Raw genomic sequence first — 23841 nt, 5'->3', positions numbered from 1 at the left:
CAGTGTGTCCACCACTACAGGGACCCCAGACAACCCCATAAACACAGGACGATCAAGGACCTGGGGTCAGCGGCAGTGGGCACACGGTTCAGGGGACAGAGGCACAGGACAACAGGGAAGCTGGGAGGACTGCTGTGCAACAGGGGGAGGACAGGCATAGGGAACCGACTCTCCACGAGGCACTCACCAACATCCTGGGAGCATACCACCATTCCGAGGAGACAATGGGCTAGATAATGGACAAGTTGCAGGAGACCCAGCGGCTGCAGGAGGGACAATACCTGGGGATCAGGGAGGACCTGAAGGACATCCACACCACCCGGGTCACCATTGCAGGGGTGCTGGCAGACATGGCCAACATCATGAGGGAGGCAGTGGCACACCAACGGGCCCCTGACACTAGCCAAACCAGTGAACAGCCCTCCACCTCCGCTGACGCTAGTGGACAGGAGGCCCCGCCACAGGAACAACAGGCTGCCAGTGCCCCACCCCATGCAGAAGGAGAACCACCCAGCAAACGGTCCCTGCGATCCAGGCAGAAGCCAGAGAACATTGCCAAGACCCCCGCCAGGAAATAAGACTCTCCTGATTGTCACCCTTGTGTCCCACTCTGTCTCCCTGTCCACCTTGAACTTCCATTGCTCCACTTCCTATGCCCCTTGGACAATGCACTTGTGATACAAATAGACTGGAACTCTTAACTGGACTCTCCTTCACCACTACCCCAGCCTATAGCAATACCCCATCCACTTATTAGCACATGAATAAACATCCTTGTAAAAAATAAAAGTATTGAGTCTGTCAAGTGATTGAACTATGCATTCTTTTAACAATCTGTAGACATTGCAGTTCAACAGTACAGTAATGTATACATAGGTATGACCTGTAGTTTGCTGCAGTCAATACACCAGGAGCCAGAGTGGGGCACAGATATCTGCACATAGACATGTAAAGGGGTACAGTAGTGGGAATATCAGCCTGCCAGTGAAAAATAACAATACAAAACTGCAATGGAAGGTGAAGTTACAGTGTCTTACCTGTGTGTCACTGGAAGTACTGTCGAATGATTGCTGTTCTATTATCCACATCCTCATCCTCATCCTCTGCCTCATCTTTGTCACTGTCCACAGGCTCCACTGCTGCCACACGCCCATCTCCAGCCTCATCCTCCTGCAGAAAAGGCACCTGGTGACGTAAGGCAAGGTTGTGCAACATGCAACATGCCACAATGATCTGGCACACCTTCTTGGGTGAGTAGCACAGGGAACCAGCTGTTAGATGGAGGCACCAAAACCTGGCCTTCAGGAGGCCAAAGGTTTGCTCCATAATTCTTCTTGTTCACCCATGTGCCTCGTTGTAATGTTCCTCTGTCCTTGTCCTGGGATTCCTTACTGGGGTCTGTAGCCATGAGAGGTTGGGGTAACCAGAGTCACCTGCAAATACCGAGGGATACCTGTTAGCCAGACACTAACCATTAGGGCAAACCTCACAACCATACACCAATATATACAGGGTGGGGACCATGGGCTCACCTATTAGCCACACCCTGTGCCTCTGGAGATGAGCCATCACATATGGGATGCTGCTATTGCTCAGGATAAAGGCATCATGCACAGACCCAGGATACTTTGCATTCACATGGGTGATGTACTGGTCTGCCAGGCACACTAACTGCACTTCATCGAGTGAAAGCTCTTTTGATTTCTAAACACCTGCTCATTTCTCCGGCGGGGACAAAGGCTATATTTGTACCATCTATTGCCACAATAATGTTGGGGATATGTCCCATTGCATAGAAATCAGCTTTCACTGTGGCCAAATCCTCCACCTGGGGGAAAACAATGTAGCTGCGCATGTGTTTCATCAGGGAAGACAACACTCTGGTCAGCACTATTGAGAACATTGGCTGAGACATTCCTGCTGCCAAGCCCACTGTCACTTGGAAGGAACCAGTTGCCAAGAAATGGAGCACAGATAGGACTTGTACAAGAGGGGGGGATCCCAGTGGGGTGATGGATAGCAGAGATCAGGCCTGGCTCCAATTGTGCACACAGCTCTTGGATTGTGGCCCTGTCAAGTCTGTAGGTGAGGATAATGTGCCTGTCCTCCATTGTTGCCAAGTCCACCAGGGGCCTGTACACGGGGGGATGTCTCCATCTCCTCTTCATCCACAGCAATTGTAATGTAGGGGGCAAAACGATGAGCGTCTGGTCAGTATTCAACATTTCCAAAATGTACGGTGCATTGCATGTTGTGACCGAAACAGTAAGTTGATGATGCCTATGTGTGCTGTGACTCAGTTAGGTGCCATGGCTTCCCCCCACCTGAAATGACGTCCGCCTGTCCTGTGTGGATGGACATGTGGAAATGTTGTAATGCCGCTGACGTTGTGCACCGTTGCAGGAGGCGGTTGAGTACCACCGCGCAACTCCTCCGTGTTTGTCATTGGGCCCTATGGATTACAGTAGCCAATGGTGATGTACGCCGGCGGTGACGGTACGCACCGCTGCGGACGTGACTGCCATTTTCTATCTGTTCACTCACTTGCTACCTGACCTTCAACAGGAGAGGACCTACACTGCAAGTGCTTCTGTGACCTGTGTTTGGAACAGACCATGTCTTGTGTCACTGGGGAAAGGACCCCTGCCTTCACCGCTGCGGAGTTGGAGAGACTGGTGGATGGGGTCCTACCCCAGTACCTAATGCTGTATGGGCCTCCAGACCAACAGGTGAGTACACTGTGAGAACGACGCATGGGGCTTGAATGCATGGAGTGCTGTATGTGAGGGCCTCGTGTAAGGGGGGGGTGGTTGAGGGGTCCTGGGCAGCGTGCTACATATATGGTGGGCAAAGGATGTGCGTAAGGGGATCAGAGGGATATGGTGGGCCATTAGTGTAAAAGGCTGGATGGTATGACTGATACCCTTTTTCTATGTGTATTTCCTCTGCAGGTCAGCGCCCAGGACCAAGCAGTGGGCAAACGACCCAGTTGAGAGACCGTGGCTTTACACTCCCCAGGACCAAGCAGTGGGCAGACCACCCACTTGAGAGACTGTGGCTTTGCACTCCCCAGGACTGAGCACAGGGCATGTTGCCCCCTCCAGGACAAGTGGTGTTGTACCATCTTCCGGCTGAAGTGCCCCCCCATTCCCCGTCCCCCTGGGGTGCCTGTGTGCCCCAGCAGTGTTGTTTCCGTGTTGATGCAGGAGTAAGGTGGTGCCTTGACCTATGGGATGTGGACCTGTGGCACACGGACATTATGGACTGGGCAGTGTCCCTCCATTTATATATATGTAAATACTGTTTTGATTTTTGAGGATGTACTTCTTGTGTTTTCTCTTATTACACTCACTTCAATCACTTCCTTTTGTCCTTGCATTATTCCTGAGGGTAATGGGGTGTATATGAAATGTTGTTGCATCTGTTTCCGTGTATACTGTTGGGGGGGTGTGTGTGTGTTGTGCATGTGTGTGTCAGTCTCTTTTTCCTCCACCCTCCCCTGTGTGCTAGGCGGCAATACTCACAGTGGTAGTCGTCACCAGCGTTGGTATTCCTGGTGTAGGAGATGGTAGACCAGCATGGGGAACACCTGCAGTTCAGGCTCCATGGCGTTGTGGTTGTTCTCTGATTCTCCAGAGGTGAGTCCTTTGCCTTCGGTGCAGTGTTTCCACCGTGCTTTGGATGTCGTTGGTACCGCCCAGGAAAAGGTGGCGGATAGGCCTCTTGTAATACAGTGGGTGGTACATTGTCTTCCGCCTGGCTGTTGGCGGTTCCCGCCATGGTGCTTGTTGCTACCACCGTGGTGGTCGGTGTGTTAAAGTGGATATCTGTGTGGGCGGTTTCCGCCGTGGTCATAGTTCCATTTTTTTACCGCCGGCTTGTTGGCCGTATTACCGCTGCTTTATCACCGACCGCCAGGGTTGTAATGAGGGCCATAATGGGTTACATTTAAAATAGAGATCCCTTTTAATAAATTTCACATGTCTCTGTTGCAGGAGATGTAGGGTATGCTCTATCTTGCCATTTCCTCACAACCTGGAGATGTCTAACCACACTGCCTGAACAGAGGAACAATAGGGCAAACCTGTACATTAGCTTTTATTGAACACACTTTTAGTATCTGTTGGAAAGGGCTTTTCTGCAGGGTCACCCCCAAACATTTTTGCATTCCTCCTTCTCTTTTTCTGACCTCATTTTTGCTGGCTTTAGGAGTCTGTGCACTTTACCACTGCTAATCAGTGCTAAAGCGCATATGCTCTCTCCTTAAAACATGATGACATTGGCTCCTAGCCAATTGGCTTATTTAATTTACTTGTAAGTCCCTAGTCAAGTGCACTAAATGTGCTCAGGGCCTGTAAATTAAATGGTTCTAGTGGGCTGCAGCACTGGTTTTGCCACACACATGAGTAGCCCCCTAACAATGTCTCAGGCCTGCCTCTGCAGTGCCTGCGTGTGCAGTTTCACTGCCACTTCGACTTGCCATTTAAAAGTACTAGCCAAGCCTTAAACTCCCCTTTTTCTACATATACGTCACCCCTAAGGTAGCCCCTAGATAGGCATTAGGGCATGGTGGTATGTAGGTAAAAGGCAGGACATGAACATGTGTGTTCTATATGTCCTGGTAGGGTAAATCTCCTAAATTCGTTTTCCACTGCTGTGAGGCCTGCTCCTTTGATAGGATAGCATTAGGGCTACCCTCACATACTGATTGAGTGGTAGATCCTGATCTGAAAGGAGTAGCCAGGTCATATTTAGTATGGCCAAAATGGTGATACAAAATCCTGCTTAATGGTGAAGTTTGATTATATTACCATTTTAGAAATGCTACTTTTAGAAAGTGAGCATTTCTCTACACTTAAATCCTTCTGTGCCTTCCAATTCACGTCTGGCTAGGTTTAGTTGACAGCTCCCTTGTGCATTCGCTCAGACAACCCCCAAACATAGGATGCTCAGTCACACTTGCACACATCTGCATATTGAATGGGTCTTCCTGGGCTGGGAGGATGAAGGACCAGGCACTTACATGTCAAAGGACAGTATCCTGCCCTCACACAAAGGACTGCCACACCCCCTACTGGGATCCTGGCAGACAGGATGGAACTGAAAGGGGACCTTGTGCACTTCTAAGCCACTCTTTGAAGTCTCCTGAACTTCAAAGGCACATTTGGGTATTTAAGCAGGGTCTCTGACACTACAACTTAGACACTTCACAACTTAGACCAACCAAGTAGGAGGAGGTATCGCCATCGTCTTCAAAGACTCCATCAGCGTCACCACCTCCACTGTAGACTCCCCTCTTGCCGCTGAACACCTGCATTTTCAGATTCGCACCGACCCGAGGACCACCCTCAGAGGATCCCTCGTCTACCGTCCTCCCGGACCTCGCGCCCCTTTCAGCGACACCATCGCCGACTTCATCTCCCCGCACGCCCTCGCCTCACCGGACTACATCCTCCTAGGCGACCTCAACTTCCATCTGGAACAAAACAACGACCCCAGCACCACCACCCTGCTCTACAACCTCGCCAACCTCGGCCTCAAACAACTGGTGAACACTGCCACCCACATCGCCGGACACACACTCGACCCTATCTTCTCCGCCAGCAAACACGTCTTCTTCAGCCACGCCTCCACCCTCCATTGGACCGACCACAGCTGCGTCCACTTCACATTCCGACGCGAGACCCGCCACCTCCGCACTCAACCCATCCCTCGCCGACAGTGGAACAAGATCCCTGAAGAGCAACTCTTCGCCGCACTCGCCGCCAACCAACCCACCCTCACCACCGACCCCAACGTCGCAGCCCTCAACCTCACAAACTGGATCTCCAACTGCGCAGACAACCTTGCTCCCCTCAAACGCTTGCAGCGACAGAACAACACCAAGAAACCCCTCTGTTTCTCTGACACCCTCAAAGAATCAAAGAAAACTTGTCGCGCACTTGAGAAAGCCTGGCGCAAGGACCGCACCGCTGACAACATGACCGCCCTCAAGAACGCTACCCGCAAACACCACCACCTGATCCGCACTGCCAAAAGGAATTTTTTCACCGACAGACTGGACAAAAACAGCCACAACAGCAGAGAACACTTCAGCATCGTCAAGGAGTTCTCCAACCCCAGCGCCAACGCCAACGCCGTCACGCCCTCACAGGATCTATGCGAATCCCTTGCCACTTTCTTCCATCGCAAGATCAGCGACCTCCACGACAGCTTCGGACACCAGACCCAACCTAACACCACCGAACCCACATCCCCAACCATCCCCCTCAACAACTGGACCCACATCAGCACGGAAGAAACCAAATCCATCATGAACTCTATCCACTCCGGCGCCCCTTCGGACCCCTGCCCGCACTTCATCTTTAACAAAGCCGACAACATCATCGCCCCGCACCTCCAGACCGTCATCAACTCTTCTTTTTCTTCTGCTACCTTCCCCGAATGCTGGAAACACGCCGAAGTCAACACCCTACTAAAGAAACCTACGGCTGACCTGAGCGACCTGAAAAACTTCCGCCCCATCTCCCTTCTGCCTTTCCCAGCCAAAGTAATAGAGAAGACCGTCAACAAACAGCTGACCACCTTCCTGGAAGACAACAACCTGCTCGACCCCTCACAGACCGGATTCCGAACCAACCACAGCACTGAAACCGCCCTCATCTCAGTCACAGACGACATCAGAACCCTGATGGACAACGGTGAAACAGTCGCCCTCATTCTTCTCGACCTCTCGGCTGCCTTTGACACCGTCTGTCACCGCACCCTAATCACCTGCCTCTGCTCCACCGGGATCCAAGACCAGGCCCTGGACTGGATCGCCTCCTTCCTCGTAAACCGCTCCCAAAGAGTCTACCTCCCTCCGTTTCGCTCAGAACCCACTGAGATCATCTGCGGCGTACCTCAAGGCTCATCACTCAGCCCGACACTCTTCAATGTCTACATGAGCCCCCTCGCTAACATCGTACGCAAGCACAACATCATCATCACCTCCTACGCCGACGACACCCAACTTATACTCTCCCTCACCAAGGACCCCGCCAGCGCCAAGACCAACCTACAAGAGGGTATGAAGGACGTCGCAGATTGGATGAGGCTCAGCCGCCTAAAGCTGAACTCTGAAAAAACTGAAGTCCTCATCCTCGGCAACACCCCGTCCGCCTGGGACGACTCCTGGTGGCCCACGGCCCTCGGCACCGCACCGACCCCCGCAGACCACGCCCGCAACCTCGGCTTCATCTTGGACCCCCTTCTCACCATGACCAAGCAAGTCAACGCCGTGTCCTCCGCCTGCTTCCTCACCCTCCGCATGCTCCGCAAGATCTTCCGCTGGATCCCCGCCGACACCAGAAAAACCGTGACCCACGCCCTCGTCACGAGCCGCCTGGACTACGGCAACACCCTCTACGCTGGGACCACCGCCAAACTCCAAAATCGCCTGCAACGCATTCAAAACGCCTCAGCCCGCCTCATCCTCGACGTACTCCGCAACAGCCACATCTCCGCACACCTGAGACACCTGCATTGGCTCCCAGTCAGCAAAAGGATCACCTTCCGACTTCTCACCCACGCACACAAAGCCCTCCACGACAAGGGACCGGAATACCTCAACAGACGCCTCAACTTCTACGTCCCCACCCGCCCCCTCCGCTCCTCTGGCCTCGCACTCGCCACCGTCCCTCGCATCCGACGATCCACGGCGGGTGGGAGATCTTTCTCCTTCCTGGCGGCCAAGACCTGGAACTCCCTCCCCACCAGCCTCAGGACCACCCAGGACCACTCCGCTTTCCGGAGACTCCTAAAGACCTGGCTGTTCGAGCAGCGATAACCACCCCCTTTGTCCCTAGCGCCTTGAGACCCGCACGGGTGAGTAGCGCGCTTTATAAATGCTAATGATTTGATTTTGACAAGACAACCTGAACCAGAACCTGCATCCTGCCAAGAACTGCCTGGCTGCCCAAAGGACTCACCTGACTGCTTTCTGTGAAGGACTGCTGCCTTACTGCCCTCTGGCTGTGGTGGGAAGGGCTCTTCAAGGGCTTGGATAGAGCTCGCCTCCTGTTCTCTGAAGTCTGAGGCCAAAAATTACATCATTCCGGCAAGAAGAACTCCTTGTGTGGCGAAAATCGATGCACAGCCTGCCAGAAATGACCCACAGTCTGCATTGCGGTGAAAGATTCACCGTACGCCGAACCAGAACAACGCAGCCCGACTTCGCAATGAGAAGGTCGACGCAGCGCCAGCGTAGCGACCGGAAATTTTACGCACTGCCCACTGGATCAACACACAGCCAAGCCGGAACGATGCAGCCCGACTTCCAGAGAGGAATCAGTGCAGTGCCTGCCATACAGTGGAAATTCCCACACAACGCCCAACGGACCGACACAGCCCCGAAACCCGAAGAGGATCCACGACCGAGCACCAGAAATCGACGCACAGCCATTCCTGCATGGAAAATAAATAATGCATCGCCATGTGTGGCCCGAGAAATCAACACACACCTCACCTGTTTTCCACGCATCTCCTCCTCTGCGGTTCTTTGCGGAGATTTTGAACGCACAGCAGGTACTTTGTGCTTGCAAGAGACATTTATTGCTTTTAAGAAACTAAAGACACTTTATATCATTTTTGCAGTGATATCTCAAAATATACTTATTGCATTTTAATCGTTTTGACCTGCATCTTACCAGATAAGTATTATATATTTTTCTAAACAGTGTGTGGTGTATTTTTGTGGTGTTTTATTGTGTTATTGCATGATTTATTGCACAAATACTTTACATATTGCCTTTTAAGTTAAGCCTAACTGCTCAGGGCCAAGCTACCAGAGGGTGGGCACAGGATAATTTGGCAGTGCCTTGAGACCCTCACAGGTGAGTAGTGCACTTTACAAATTCCTAATTGATTGATTGTGTGTGACTTACCCTGACTAGAGTGAGGGTCCTTGCTTGGGCAGGGGGTAACATAACTGCCAACCAAAGACCCCATTTCTAACAGTACCCTTAAGTCACAATTCCAATGTCTTGACCATAGAGGGGGGGCTGGTGTACTCCTCCGAAATTGAGTGATAGAATGTTGTGCCTGTTATGTATTGCACAATGTTGTCATGCAGTGGGTTTTACACGTAAACCATGAATTTGCTGTATATCCACATCCAAGCACCTAGGGTGGGGTGCAAATTAGAGGTCAGGCTATACCATTGCAGGGCAAATAGTTAACCCATTGTTTGTGAGCTGTGAGTTTAGTTACTGCATATATGTAGATCGACAATCTCTTGTTATTGCTGAATGGTGGACAACCACACTCTCTGAATATACCTGGGACAACTCTGTTTAGTTTACATAATATCATCAACAAACATGCATAACTCATTAAAAAAATAAATTGCAACTTCATTTCCTATAACATTCAAACACTTTTTTTTAATAAGATTTAAGTACAAGCTCTCACATGGTCAGAACCGGCCTTTGCTAAGATATCGCTCTGGGCGTGGAGAGGGAGAAACTTGATGCCTATGCTGACAGTAATGAACTAAATGAGGCAGCAGGGGGTCACTTTTGTGTTCACTGCTCAGTACTGAGATGAGCAGTGACTGGCCACTGCATACAAACATCCCTGGACCCCACAGCTCATGTAAATCTTAGCTGCCTCACTCAGATGATGGTTTTGTTGATGTGTGTCAGCAGGGGTCAGAGGGTGAAGTGAGGGCAAGGACGGGGGCTAAAGGGTTGTTGAAAACATCGCCATGACTATGACAATGAAGGACTAGAACTACTTTCAACTGGAAAATCAGACTGAAACAAATAGGCAGGGACAAGGACGGAGCAAGACGAGAAAGGCACTGCTGTTGGCACAACCTAAATGCACACAGCTCCTTGCGCCCCTAAGAGCATTGACGCCTTGGACCTTGGCCTAGCTCACCCATGCTAAAGGCCGGCCCTGCACATATGCACTTTTGATTAGGGGTGGGGGTAATTTTCCTGTAGTGTAATATTACAGGAGATGGCGAGAAATTATGCAAGGGGAATGACCCTACACTTAGTGCTATTTTCTTATTGCAAAATACACGCTTGCATCCAAAATCGACCCAAGAATGCATTTTACGCTGAGAAAACAGCAGTGACTGCAATAGAACACAAATAGCAGCAGCCAGCTACAGCTCATGATTTGTTCCTATGCTCTTGCGAGAGGCATGTTCCTCAATTTACTTAAAATTACTTAAGCAGGCATAGTGACATAATGCTCTGTCATTTTGCATTACAAACATAATGCGAAATTACTGAAATTACTCCGATTACTCTAGTGTAAAGAAAATTTTGCCCAAGCCTACTCAGAGCATACATACCCAAAAATGTACTTTTGACACATAAATAACTCACAGAAACAATCTGTGCTATACATTTTAGAATCCTCTTATTTTTCTTGGCTGTATCTGAATGTAGGGAGCTATCTGCTACATGCAGCAGTTTCTCCTTCACATGATGAACAGTCCATTCCTCACCAGTGCCATGCGTACAGTCCCCAACCAGTCTATGGGACAGAGATCAGAGTGGATGCCTACTGCAACAAACAAGAAACTACATACAGAAAGAGGAAACCATTCCGAGGTATCTTTTCAACACCACAGCATCCCCCCCGATTCTGCTGCTCCTTTAGAAAATCAAACGCCCCAAATGTTTTCCCCTTCCTTTTTCAGTGGACCAGCCAACCATCATTATAGCAAGATCTGTGGAATAGAAGAAGATCCTGATCGGGAAGTGGGGCACGACAGCTATCAACCACCAGAGGGTAAGAGGAAGCAGGTACAAGCAGGAAAACTGCACCTGCTCAGAGGCAAACAAGACCAGCAAAAGAGTTAACTCTGGAGGTAGGGTACATGGAAACCTCTAGCAAACAGGAGACTCCTTCTGACCTTTAGGAAGATAAAACAGTCGAGTCTTAAGCACAGTTCCAACAGCATTGAAGCCTCCAGGTTCATCCCCTTGCATAGCTTTCAACTCTTCCCCAAGTGTCAGTTCAGAAAAACACCAACAGTTGGGGAGCATTTTATCCATGATATCCCCGAGTCTTCATGTGAAGGCCAATCCCTTGCCTCAGTTTCTAACTCAAAGAGGCCCTAAGGTCATTAGACGAGGTTCAAGGATCCATCTCTTGAGAAATCCAGGACTTATTTGGAAAGGTATGAATACTCAGAGAGCTACCGTATTTATACTTTTTTTAGCGCCGCATTTGCGCCGCTTTTTGACGCAAAAACGGCGCAAACCTACAAAATACAATGGTATTTTGCAAGTTTGCGCCGTTTTTGCGTCAAAAAACGACGCAAATGCGGCGCAAAAAAAGTATAAATACGGGCAGTCACCAAACAGTTCCAGGAGTTAGGTGTCGTCATGACCGCTGTGAAAATAGGTCTAATGTCTTGTTTCAACAATCCAAACTGCACTACTTCCCTTCCTGTTGCCCCATCTTCCAGCATTTGTTTCCTTTGATACCTCCGTGTTTCCTGCTTTCCGTGGGGTATTCGGTCCTACCATGGCGAGCCATTTAACGTCATGGTTGAAGAAGGACTTTGAGCTGGGTGGTCACACACATTTAGCTGTAAGCCACGAACTTGATTCTGAATTCCCTTCTGGCTTGGGAGGATGGCTGTATTAGCGTTTTGGATACTGAGCCTGGTCTTTTCACTTCTTTGTGTTTTTATACCGCTTTTAAGTTATTTGATGGACTGATTTAGCTGGACTCTTTAATGACATTTTGCTTTAAATCAGCCCCTTTGCATCTAGGTTTGCTACCTTGACGTTTATTGACATGTTTTCATTATTTCCCCACTACCTCCACGTTTACATTTCCCCCGTAACAGAGTTTGAAATACCGCCCATGGAGCAAGGATTAATCAAGTAACTTAAATATTCTTGAAACGAGGCAGTTTTCTGACTTTTTCCAACATTTTATATACTTTGTCCGAAAGTTAGATGTTGTGACCGACACTCGTAGAGACTGTGTAATAAAGTGAAAGTATGTGTAAGCCTCTGCATGTGCCCTTGTCTGCTTGGTTTCTGAATTTTCGTTATAGGTTACTGGTGCACGGACCCCTCGTAATCTCCCTTTAGCCACCCATTGGAGAAACTAAACCATTGCACTCACAGAAATGAAATCAGTATTATGCAAGCTGTCATTGGTGAGTGCAGTGCCTTCAAAAGCACACTTTGACTTATTTTCTAATAATACACTTAACACATTTACCCGTTTCCATCTGCACCCCTTTATTCAAAGCTCCAATGCATGCTCCAAGGTGATAATTGGATTTTGCAGTCCCGATATCTGATGAATGTATATAAACACTTCACGTTACACATTGTCAAATGGTAATTTTTGATATATTGAGGAAATCAGAAAAATGCTGCCCAGGATTTAATGGGTATTCTTGGACTATTGACACCATCAGTGGCATGATTTTGCCAGTTCTTCGGCTTCACTTGCTCACTGGTGGCAATTCAGGATTGATATTCAGCTGCAGGGGTATCAAGGCTCAGCACCTGCACTAGTTTATATGGTGTTAAAGAAGAATTTGACATCAAAGTTATAATGTCCAGTTAATGAGACTTTTTGTCTCTACTGGTCATTGACAAGGGGCAACAAGCCCATTTTTATAGGACACCACTTATTAGTCAATATGTTCTCCAAATTCAAAGTCAGAAACCAATGCATCTTTTAGCTTCTGGATTTAAGCTGGAACACACAGTGGGCCTTCAGAGTTACCAGTAGCGGCTCACGGGGCACTCAAGGGGCAGGGTGACGCATGGGGGGGAGAGGGGCAATAAACAATTATTTCATTTCATTAAAAAATAAAACACTTCCCTTTCCTCGCCGCTCCTCTCTTCTCCGTCGCCGGATGCTGCAGGCACAGGCTCCCAGCATGCACTGTGCCAGTCTGACGCTGCTCAGGGCAGCGCCAAGATTGGCTGGGAGTGCCCAGCCAGGGTGCTCCCAGGCAGACCAGGACCCTGTGCACTGTGTTGCCGGGCTTGAGAGAGCCTACTGCGCATGTGTGTTAAGCCGGCCAGAGACAGCCGGCCAAACATACATGCGAAGTGAGGGGAAGTGCTGAGCACTCCTCCTCCCTGCTCTTCACCCCTGTGGCACTGCCCCCTTTACCAGAAAATGACCAGAAACAAAGTTTATGATTGCTTTCTGGTAAAGGTTTTGCAGCTGCCGCTGTTGGCCGAGGGGGGGTGACACTCCTCCGCCCAGACAGAGGAGCTGCCACTGAGAGTTACCACATGCATTCCTCCTTATATGAGGAATTTAAGGTCAGAGTTAAAGTTTTCAATCACATTTATAATGTCATGAAATGGTTGATGCAGGCTTTGGTGATGTTATCTCAAATCACTCATAGATCTGAAACTGATGTCTTCAGTTTGTTTTTCTCATCTGGGCAACAGGATCATCATGGCCCCTGGACAGTTCATTTGTTTGCTACAACCTCTCACAAATGCTTCATCTGTGCTTTGATTCTTTTCTTCCTGCTTAGGAATATGCTTCACTGGCATGTAATGAATGGTAGAGATCTATCCTCTTCATAGTCTGTTCAGTGCAGCAGGTCTTCCTCCTTTGCGATAGTCCTGTTACCAGACTTAGAAAAATTGCAACTTTGGGAGTCCTCTTCCTATTTCCCGCTATGAGGGTGAAGCCCATCTTTAACAAAAGGTGCAAATGAATACGACCACTGACTTAAAGGGGAATTTTTTTTCTAAAAGGTAGGATTCAGTCATGTTGCTTTACCAATCTAAAAACGTTTAACCACAGCCAACCAAAATCGAGAACATCTCAGGAAGTATTTAACGTTGGCTTTGTAAAGGGAGGTGTTTGGCTGGCAAATATTGGTCATAAATAAGGCTTCCCAGGAAAGGAGATCAGGCTCCCTCAGTAATGTGTCAGGTATTTGCAGCTATCAAAAATCCATGCACGAACACGCTGGTGGGAGGCTACAGAAAGCCACAAATTGTGGATTTGACCTCACGAAAGCCAGTGACTGTGACCAAGGGACAGCAATCTCCAGGCAGAGCAGCCATGCAGCACCACTGATTTTGCAGAGCTTTTGCTGAATTTACCCCGCATTCTGAAACTGTAAAGGGATTCCACTGACTTGGGATCTCCGAGGTACATCCCCAGGGGCTTCTCCAGGTGCACTGAAAACCAGAATGGCCGTATAGTGCGCAGATAACCGACAGACTAACAAATTACATTGATTTATATGCTCCTTATTCCGTGTTCTAAACCTGTTATTATAAAACAACCAACAGTTAAATTTTTGATTTGTTTGTGAGCAAGTACTGGATGGCTATATTAGTACTTTTTATGATATGTGTTTCCTTCAAAATGTCACTATAAATAGGAATTTGCATTTTTTGTGAGCAAAGTGACGTACTCGACAGACTGTGTGTGGGCTGTTACAGGCACTTCTAGCGAAGTTTGTGTTTTCATAATTTCATCATCGATTATTGTTTTTAACTTTGACTTGAAATGAACCCAATGGTAGAATTTTAATTTAAATGCCAAAAAACATTCACGAACATACTTGCAGAATAGAAAGTGCTAATATTGGCTGTTTGAAAAAAAGTTTCCTTTCTCGTGTCATTTCTAATGAGACCAGATGCCAGCTTTCAGCATCGCCTGTTGTTGTAACTTCGAAGTTGCCTTGTTTCAAAGCTGACGTATTTGCATACTATTCTAACCATAGAGTCACAATTAACCCAATATTTTTGAGAGGACCTTTAAAAGTGTTTGGGTAGGAATGTCATGAAGAATTGTTGTGAATATACACAAATTCAGACAAATGTAGGTTTACTGTGCATTTTGCTTGGCAACCCTCAATGACACTCACACTTTTATACCAATGACCCTAAATGGGCCTCACAAGATAACCTTTTTTGTATAAATACCGAAATCTGAAGCAAGAATAGAAAAAAGGGTTTACATGATTGTGATTTACTCTTTACTTTTCTCTGGAATGAAAGACTTGAGAATTTGCAAAAAAATGAAGATCAATAATTAATGCCACATTCGGTTGTTGTTGCAGAGGCTAAACGAAGTCAAAATGATTGGTTCATATCGCCGCCTTAAAAGATGACGTATACTAAACTTCATATATGTCAGCTACCTGCATTTTGCAGCCTTTCAAAAACTATCTTGTCGAAAAGAAAGCATGATTTTTTTAAATTATGTGAACGACTGTTCGTCTGTATGATTACAAACACAGAAAACAAGCCTGAAAAGTTCTTAAATGTATTTCACAATTAAGAAAAACTACTTTATCATTCCACCTGGAACTAGCCGGTTTAGCAAGGAGATCTGACCCTCTAATTCGGATTATTTCGGTGGTTGAGGGGTAGAAAGTCAGAGTGTTTCACCTCATGAATGTGTCTTTTTGTAAACAGTTGGCAAATATTCATTTTACAAAAAGAAAAAAGAACAGATGATGGACCGAATGCTGAACAATGCATCATTTTCTTTTTTTTTTTGTTTCTTTTTTTTTCCGCTCACTACGCCACGCCAGTTTGTACCCAGCCATATACAAATCAGTCTTGACCATGCTCCCTTTGGGAACGGTCCAGCCTGAACTGCCATGCAGGTCCTCCCTAGACCAGAAACAAGCATTCTGGGACTGGGTTTGGGGTATCACCCATCATCAGTCAGGCTAGTTTGAATCCAGTGGCACATTGAGTACTGTGTTAAGATGGATGATGACAAATGTTGCCAACTTGTCTGCTAACTTCTTTTTATAGACAGGTTTGGTGGGAAATCATCAATGTGATATGAAGGAGATTGCTGTCTGAGACGGGAGATTGCAAATTGATTCTAAGAATTTTGATAATGGATCAAAATAGTTTTAGCCCAGAGAGCCTAAATATTGACTTTGCTTTGCCATATTTCATGGATGTTGCACTGCAGTAGTTAGTAGAAAAGATCTACACTTCAGCACACTTAATACATCACTGTATTTCTCATCCGAAACCCCTTATCTTCTTCTCTACTATAGCTAAGACCTTAGGGCTTCCCAATTTCTAGGTGTTCCCACCAACAGGCAAACACAGAGAAGCTTGTCTTTTGTGTGAACGTGTTAGGGTCAGAAATGGTTTTAGCCAGAATCAGTGCAACCTCTATAAGGTAAGACTTCATTTTGTACCTAGACCTGCATCCGTTACTATCTATCTCCACAATCAATTACAAACTGAGGTCACTCAAATAGTCTCACAAAAATGCCAATTACCACCATAAACCTTCAAACAACAACACCTACACTTCAGCTCATACTTACCACCAAATTGTCTGCAGTACTAGATGCCTCAGCCGTGACAGACCTCATCATCTATCACAGCCTCAATGCACTATTCATCATAGAAGCATAGTTGACTACCATAGCCTTTAGACATTCTTGTTCACTCAGGCTACAAAATCCAGCATGTGGACCATTGTCTCAAAAAGGAAGGAGCTGGAGATACCATTTCTCCCTTATTTTGAATAAGAATGTGTAAATGCTCTCATTGACAGTTACATTTGACTGATGTGTAATGGTGGTAGCTAGTTAAATATTTATCAATATAAACACCAATGAAATCTCAGTAAAAAAAAAGAAAGGATGAAACCTTTCTATCCATAAGGTAATCTGGTCTCACACTCTATACAAATAAGCAACACAACATCTTGAAACTCCTCACACACAACTTCCAACTCTCCGCAAACAGTCTGCCACATCCATCTCATTTATAAGTCTCCCTGACAGATGCATTATATAAACCTCTGTCCACTCAACCCTCTTTGGCAACTCCCACCTTTCAGACAAACAAGCACTAAATAAATATGGTACATCCTTCTTATTCTCATTAACACATTCGACATTCAACTACCAACACATTGAATAGACCACTTGTCTTCTCAAATTCACCAGTCAGTCACTGCAAACTGTCCATACCGCTACACATAAACAACTGTCTTGCCATACCCATTGCCCTGCCCAGCCTTCAACCAACACACAAAGGTTAACCTAAAAGAGAACAATAAACTACAAGAGCCTTCATGAAGTTTATTATGCGCAATGTAAAGCACACACTCATCTCTTGTCTTTCCACCTGCACAACATACAATGGCAATTCCCATCTGAATAGGTTCAACACATTTCTAGAGAACAATGTGAACATATATGCTCCTTCGAAAATACACAACTGCAAGTTAAATACACCCCTTTGATAGCCCAAAGGCCTCATCAACAAAAACACTGCAAAAAATTAAATATACATAAACATTGTGGTATATAACATTGTTTTTTATATGAGTATATATTTGTAATAATTTTAGATATATGGACATAGTTTTAAAATATTTAAAATGTTTACATGTAAACTTTTAATTGTATTAAAAAATTGAGGATGACTTTTTAAAAATATTTATCAATTTCAAATAACTATTGTATTATTAATTCGAATTGATACTTCATTTAAATTTTAATGTACTGATTTATAAGTTATTTATGTTTTGGATTTTATCTGGTTAGTGTATTTAAAGGTGTACTAGGTGAGAGGTATTTTAGTCTAACGACCTGCACTAACTAATAGTAATTGATTCATTTTATTATGATTTGATTTAAGTTGTTTATTGAATTTAACAAATTAAAACAAATATTAATTAGTAGATAATACATAAGGGTGCATACACTTTTCTTTCTAGATTTGATAGCGTCTTGTGTGAGGTTACTTCAAATTTTACTTTACATAAATGATGTGAGGTTGAAGTGTTTTAAAAAAAAAAAGGTTAAAAGGGATGTTTCTTATTGAAGGGAAGATAATATAAAAGTGTTAAAGAATTTCACTTTTAGGTAAAAATTATATTGGGGCACTGATTTTTTTTAAAATTGTTTGCATTTTTGTGTGTCAAAATTCCAAGTTAAAATGAAATTTACATATGGACTACAAACATAGTGTTTAACATATATTAAAAACAAATCAAAATGTACTTTAATTTTCAAGTAATTTCTTATAATAAGATCATTGGTATCCAATAATTATTTATAAAGAATATGATTGAATAATATCTACCTAATATATTATAAATTATTTTTTTAAACTGTATTTAATTAGAAGAATAAGATTACTAACCCAATCTGTGTTGCTATTCTTCCCAAGAGTACAGGTGCTGGTATTAGAATAGTAAACCTGAGCCCTCTGAAATTTCCCAAAGCTTTGGAGTTAGAGTAGTAAATGTAGCCATCCCACAATATATGCATGTTCCTCATTATTTGGCGATGGAGTTAAACAATTAAATCTCATACCTTAAAAATATATGTACTTTTCCAATGTTTGTAGGATGGAGCTAGATAAGTAAATTCATTGTTCACTCCCAAATACATGCACTTTTCACAATGTTTGTTAACAAGGGGTTAGAGAGCCAATCTGATTCCCCCCCCCCCACCACAAACATATATACTTTTCACAATGTTTAGGGAACCGGAACTAGAATTATTTTTTTATCTTATCCCACCTAGATATATGCATGCTTTTAAATATTTGTGGGATTGATGTTAGAATAGTGAATCTGACACCATCCAAATGCATGTTTTTTCCCCAATGTTGATGCTGTTGGAATTGGACCAATAAAGAACCCCCTCCCCCAGCTATTTGCACTTACCCCATTACTTGGGGTACTATAGTTAGACTAGTAATTCTCTACGTTTCCAAATATATGTGTTTTTCTTAATGCCCATGGGACTGAAATTACAATAATATGTCTGACCTCCCTAAATATATTCACTTTTTCCACTGATTTTTGAACTGGAGTTAGAATAGTAAATCTGCCCACCCCATCTTAACCCCTTCCCCGCCACGGACGTAATGGTTATGTCCATGTCAGCGCCCGTGTGGTGCCATGGACGTAACCATTGCGTCCTGGGACTGGCAGTCGGGGAAAGCGCTAGCGCTTCCCCCGAGGGCCACCCCCCACCCCCCAGGCCAGGGCTGAAAGGGGAATCCCTTCCCCTTTCACACCGTCCCCCCCCCCCACCCCACCCTCATGACGTCAGCGCGTGATCGCGCGCTGATTTCATCAAAGGGGGAAAGACGCGCTGGAAGCCATTTGCTTCCAGCGCGTCTAAGGGAGAAGGTGAGTTTTTCACCTTCGTGCGGGGGGGGGGATGCCTCTGAAAGAGGCATTGAGGGAAAGGAAAGGGTTTTCCTTTCCCTCGATGTCTCTTTGAGCATTCCTGCTGCCCGATCGCGATGCGATCGGGCAGCAGGAATGCCCACTAGACACCAGGGATTTGTCTATGGATGTGTGTGTGTGTTTATAGTGTGGGGGAGCGACCCCTTGGGCAAGGGTCGCTCCCCTTTGGGGGGGCAATGTATTTATCGTCGTTTCTGCCCCCCTTGAGGGCAGATTAGCCTTATTTTTAGGCCAATCTGCCCCCAAGGGGAGCAGAAAGCCACTAGACACCAGGGATTTTATTGTTGTTTTTTTTTATTTGTGTTGGGGGGCAGCCCCTTGGGCAAGGGTCGCCCCCAGGGGCCCATATGTATTATTGGGCAGTTCTGCCCCCCTTGGGGCAGATAGGCCTATTTTTTTTGGGGGGGGGGGCAGAATCCCAATAGCGTCAGGGATATTATATGTGTGTATGTGTGCTTTGTGTGGGGGTGTGGCCCCTTGGGCAAGGGTCGCTCCCCTTGTGGGGCCAATGTATTTATCGGCATTTCTGCCCCCCTTGGGGGCAGATTGGCCTTATTTGTAGGCCGATCTGCCCCCAAGGGGGGCAGAAAGCCACTAGACACCAGGGATTTTATTGTTGTTTTTTTTTCTTTTTGTGTTGGGGAGCGGCCCCTTGGGCAAGGGTCGCCCCCAGGGGCCCGTATGTATTATTGGGTAGTTCTGCCCCCCTTGGGGGCAGATAGGCCTATTTTTTTTAGGCCTTTCTGCCCCCAAGGGGGGCAGAATCCCCATAGCGCCAGGGATACTATATGTGTGTGTATGTGCTTTGTGTGGGGTGTGGCCCCTTGGGCAAGGGTCGCCCCCCCCCAAAGGGTGCAATGTAATCTGGGCGATTTCTGCCCCCCCCCCTTGGGGTAGATTGGCCTATTTTTTTTTAGGCCCATCTTCCCCCAAGCAGAGAACACTAGACACAAGGGAAAATTTAAAAATGGTTGGTGGCGGAGTGTTTGTCGACTGGCGAAGTATTTGCTTTTATGATAATAACAGTTTTTCTCCTTTTTGTTCTAGTTTAAAGCTTTTGCTGACTTTGCTGTGGCTTGTTGCAGTTTTGGCAGTAGTTGTCCTGCGGTTTGCATGTTTTAGGTAAGTAAATAAATTTACTCCAAGTGAGTATTGTTGCCATGCATGAATGACATGTTTGTAGGTGGTGTACTGAATGCAGGATTGTGTGTGAAATTTTCCTTAGATTTATGCACAATGATTATTGTGTTGTCTTATGTCTAATTTGCTTTTTTTTTCTTCTCTTTTTAGTGGGATATCATTGGTGATTGCTGTGGCTGTGCAGAGTAGTTGCTGGTGAGTCAAGGTTTTTCAGGCAAGTGAGCAGTATAGTTTTTGAGTTTATAACTCTTAGTGATAAAGCTATACTTTGTTACTTATCTTACACAGTGCTGGCTGTTGGTGGTGTATTTGTCCAGTTAATTTTTGTAGGAAGGATCATGGCTAGCCATAGGATGACCGTTCAGCAGGTTGTTAGCGTGCTTTTTGAGTCATCTTCTGACCATGATTATGAGACTGACTCTTCATCTGAGGCAGAGGAGGAAGTGCAGGATTCTGGAAGTGAATTTTCTATCAGTGATGAATCATCTGATGATGAAGCCACTCTCAGTGCTGATGAAGGGCCTGTTTTAGAGGAGGACAGTGATGTGCCAATGGTGCAGGAGCCAGCGGCTGAAAGGCTTCCCATTGGAAGACCTGACACGTGGGTTGCACCAAACATGGAGCAGCCACAGTTGCCTGCGTTTACTGGTTTTCCAGGGTGTCGAGTTAATACGCAAAACTTTTTGCCCGTCAACTTTTTTGAGTTGTTTATGGACGATATATTTTTGGAAGAGATTGTTGAGCAGACTAATTTGTATGCAGAGCAGTTTTTGAGGGACAACGCTGCCAGACTTAGGCCACACTCTAGAGCTAGCCGGTGGATTCCCACAAATCTGGAAGAGTTGAAAAAGTTCTTGGGTTTAACTTTTTTGATGGGGCTGATAAGGAAGCCATTGCTGTCTTCATATTGGTCTACTAGTCCCTTGATGGCAACTGCTATATTTCCTGCCATCATGAGTCGTAACCGGTATGAGCTTCTTCTTCGGATGTTGCATTTTGTGGATAATGCTTTAGCCTTGCCACGAGATCATCCTGATTCTGACCGTCTTTTTAAGATTAGACCTGTCCTTGATCATTTGGTAGATCGGTTTTCAGAGATCTATGTTCCAGGGAAAGAAATATCTGTAGATGAGTCTTTGGTCCTGTTCAAGGGTTGTTTGGTTTTTAGGCAGTACATTCCTAGCAAGAGGGCACGGTATGGAATTAAAATGTATATGCTGTCTGAAAGTAGTACAGGATATGTTTATAATTTCCAGGTCTACACTGGTAGGGATTCCAATATTGACCCCCCTGGTTGTCCACCCACTTTTGGAGTTAGTGAGAAAATTGTGTGGGAACTTGGTAGACGACTGTTTAACAAAGGTCACCATTTATATGTAGATAACTTCTACACTGGAGTTCAATTGTTCAAGGAGTTGTTCAGAGTGGACACTGTTGCTTGTTGCACAATCCGCTCTAATCGGAAAGGCTACGCAAGAGAGCTTGTCTGTAAAAAACTTGAAAAGGGACAGTGCAGTGCCTTGCGGAATGATGAGCTGCTAGCTCTGAAATTTGTAGACAAGAGGGATGTATACATGCTAAGCACCATCCATGATGAGAGTACCTCACCTGTGGCTGTTTGGGGTCAGGTTGCCGAAGTGCGCAAACCTGTGTGCATCTTAGACTATAATAAGCACATGGGTGGTGTTGATAGAGTAGATCAGAGGTTAGAACCTTACACTGCTGCTCGTAAGTCTTATGGGTGGTATAAGAAATTAGCGGTTCACTTGTTCCACTAGGCAACTTTTAATGCTTTTGTTCTGTTCAAGGATAGTTCTCCAGAGTCAAGGATGACATTTGTGAAATTTCAGAAGTCTATCATAGCTAGCCTTGTTGTGCTGGAACAGGCAAGAGTTCCTAGAGAAGTAGTGGTGGAGGATGTGGCTAGATTGAAAGATCGTCACTTTGCTGAGCACATTCCTCCCACGGCCCAAAAAAACTTTCCTGCTAAGAGATGTAGAGTCTGTGCTCGAAGAGGTATCAGGAAGGAGACTAGGATGTACTGCCCTGATTGTCCTTCAAAGCCTGGGCTGTGTGTGGGTGGCTGTTTCAGGAGCTACCACACACAGAAGATTTATTGGGAAATTCCGTGAGCGTAAACTGCTGTTTTATATTTTTATATGTTCAGTTTCACGGTTGGCATTAGTCATGTATTCAGTTAGAGCTTTTGTGTTTGTAGTTTTGTACTTATTTATGATTAGTGGTATCTTTGTTGTTTAAAAAAAAAAAAAGGGATGGTATGTGTAGGGTGGCGCCTGGCTGGCGGTGTGCGTGGGGTGGCGCTTGGCTGGCGGTGTGCGTGGGGCTTGGCTGGCGGTGTGCGTGGGGTGGCGCTTGGCTGGCGGTGTGTGTGGGCTGGCGCTTGGCTGGCGGTGTGGATGGGGTGGCGCTTGGCTGGCGGTGTGGGTGGGTGGGGTGGCGCTTGGCTGGCGGTGTGCGTGGGGCTTGGCTGGTGGTGTGGGTGGGGTGGCGCTTGGCTGGCGATGCCAGCCAAACGCCAGTCCACACACTCATCAGCTGGTGTGATTGCTGTATCAGGCATGTGGGCATATGAAAGTGATGGGCCCTTGACTGGTGCTGTCTGTGGATGCGAGTCTTGTAATGTGCTGGGCCCGTGGCTGGCGGCGTGAATGGTCTTGTGCATGTCATGTATGAAAGGTGTGTGAATGGACTGTAAAGCGGTTGGTGCCTTGTCGTGGCTTTACAGCTCACGAGCTGTGAGTCATTGGTTCAGTTTTTTGGCCTTTCAGTTATTACCAGTGCATTTCACTTTTGTGAAATCTCTTGTTAATAAAATTTGATCTACTGAACCATCACTCACCCTCGTGCCAAATCCAACCAGTATGTGTGGTACAAATGACAAAACCTGCTCCGCTGTAATCAGGCGTCGCAGTACACTTGAGAGACTTTAGGTGTCTCAGGTGGGACCCCGATGATGAAGCATGCCACCAACTTGGTTGGTGGGTGAGGGGTCTTTTTCACATAACCTAAGTGCGTTTCTTTTCACAATTTTAGTGTTTGGCACATCACAGACGTATGTGGACACATCAAAATTATATATTACAAAACTACCTGTGTTTGGGGGGGAGGGGCCACCTGTGTTTTTGGTCCTGGGTGCAGCCTTCATCTAGGGAAACCTACCAAACCCAGACATTTTTTAAAACTAGACACCCCAAGGAGTGCAGGGAGATGTGGCTTGCGTGGATCCCCCAACATTTTCCTACCCAGACGCCTCTGCAAACCGCAAAATTTGCTTAAAAAGCATATTTTCCTGACTTTTGTTTGTACGATCACCGCTCCAGCACAACATTTCTACTCCCCAGTGTTCCCCTCAGTCTCCCAAGTAAAATGACACCTCACTTATGTGGGTCCCCAAAGCAGAGTCAGTCTAAAGATGTAGAAAAGAATATGTCCTTATAAACTCGCTGTGCTATCCCCCTATCTCTACAAGTT

This window comes from Pleurodeles waltl, chromosome 2_2, assembly GCF_031143425.1.
Source record: "Pleurodeles waltl isolate 20211129_DDA chromosome 2_2, aPleWal1.hap1.20221129, whole genome shotgun sequence".
In the NCBI taxonomy this organism is placed as follows: Eukaryota; Metazoa; Chordata; class Amphibia; order Caudata; family Salamandridae; genus Pleurodeles; species Pleurodeles waltl.
This window is presented reverse-complemented; position numbering follows the sequence as displayed.